We start from the raw sequence: 2,146 nt of genomic DNA on the forward strand, positions 1-2,146 counted from the left end.
AGGGAGGGAGGGAGGGAGGGAGGAGATAAAACAAAAGAAAAGGTAATAAAAATCAAGGAATAAATTTTAAGTGTAGCAACTACTGTGCTCAAATTTCTTAATTCTCCTCTTTCTGACTGTTACCCCAAGGCTGCAGAGGAAGTTTAAGTATTATTAAAATGCTGGTGGAGAGGAGTGTCAACTACTGCTCTTCTTCAGTTTCTTGACAGACTTCACTGTTACAGCATTTCCTACTTTTCCATTTCTGTTCTCACTACACGTACTGGGCAAGCCCAAGCATATACTGCTATGTCCTTGTTACCTTTGTGTGTTGAAGTTAGAACACTATACATTCCAAAAAAAAAAAAAAAAAAAAAAAAAAATCACAGATGTATTCCAATGCCTAGGTCCTGTAAGTATACCCCTGGCCTAACTGCTATCCTGAGTCATGACCATTCCTGCAGGGTATAATCAAGTTCTACCCCCTAACTTTAAATCCACATACTCTTTTTGTATCTAACTCTGGTTTCTCAGGTGGTTGTGAAGCACTTTGAAAGAGTTCCCTTCCTGCATTTCCATTCAAGGGGATAGAATCATCCTCCTTTACACTGGAATGCTCATGTTTGCCCATGGGTCTGTGTGTCACTGCCACAGTAACAGAAGATTAAGAGTCATTCATCACTTTCTCAGTTCGTTGTTTCCCCTTTCACTGGGCTTTTCCACAGGCTCAAAAAGATTTGTAAGTACTTTCCCAGCCTTTTAGAATGCTGAGTCTTGTTTTGTGCTTTATGGTACCACTTTGCAATTTGAGTTTGCCAAATGTTGGTTATTGCCTTTCCCAATTCTCAAACCATTACAAGAATGTCTTTCCATTTGGTCCTAGGTTGCAACACAATAAGAATTACCACTGATATGGTTTGGCTGTGTCCCCACCCAAGTTTCACCTTGAATTGTAATAATCCCCATGTGTCAAGGATGGGGCCAGGTGGATATAACTGAATGATGGGGTTGGTTCCCCCATACTGTTCTAGTGGCAGTGAATACATCTCACGAGATCTGATGGTCTTGCCTGCCACCAAGTAAGACATGACTGTGCTTCTCCTTTGCCTTCCACCATAACTGCGAGGCCTCCCCAGCCATGTGAAACTCTGAGTCCATCGAATCTCTTTCCTTTATAAATTACCCAGTCTCAGGTATGTCTTTATTAGCAGCATGAGAACAGACTAATACAACCACAAATTAAAAATACATCTGAAGACCGGCTTCATGACTCACCCATGTAACCCCAACACTTTGGGAGGCCACAGCAGGTGGATCACATGAGATCAGAAGTTCAAGACCACCCTGGCCAACATGGTGAAACCCTGCCTCTACTGAAAATACTGAAATTAGCCAGGTCTCGTGGCACATGCCTGTAATCCCAGCTAGTTTGGAGGCTGAGGCATGAGAATCGCTTGAACTGGGGAGACGGAGGCTGCAGTGAGCCAAGATTGTGCCACTGCACTCCATCTGATCTGATTTCAAATCTATCTGTCGCATGTACTTCTAGGCAATCACATTCTGCAACTACAGTAAAATTCTAGATATTCACCAAACTTGACATTATTCATGTAAATTAACCAGTAAATAAACTTAACTGTATGTCTAATAAGATAATATTTTATTTTTTTACTCATACATATATTAATTCATTGATATTATGTAAGAAAATAATTATATATCATTCACTATTTAGGTATCATCGAAAAGTTTTGAAGCTATAAAATAAAATACAACACTTCTTTCTTCCTTCAAAGAGATCACAATTGACAGTGAAAATAGTTTAATACATAGATCATTTTGGATAACTATGAAAATAGACATATCCGGCCGGGCGCGGTGGCTCAAGCCTGTAATCCCAGCACTTTGGGAGGCCGAGACGGGCGGATCACGAGGTCAGGAGATCGAGACCATCCTGGCTAATACGGTGAAACCCCATCTCTACTAAAAAAATACAAAAACTAGCCGGGCGAGGTGGCGGGCGCCTGTAGTCCCAGCTACTCCGGAGGCTGAGGCAGGAGAATAGACATATCCATATAGCTTTGTGAGAATGCTGAATATTTGTAACTAACCCAGCAGAGAGGAGTTAAATGGATCTTGACCTTGTCTTGAAAGGACTTTGGCCAGT

The sequence above is a fragment of the Rhinopithecus bieti genome, unplaced genomic scaffold (genome assembly GCF_001698545.2).
Source record: "Rhinopithecus bieti isolate Rb0 unplaced genomic scaffold, ASM169854v2 scaffold_63725, whole genome shotgun sequence".
Classification (NCBI taxonomy): domain Eukaryota; kingdom Metazoa; phylum Chordata; class Mammalia; order Primates; family Cercopithecidae; genus Rhinopithecus; species Rhinopithecus bieti.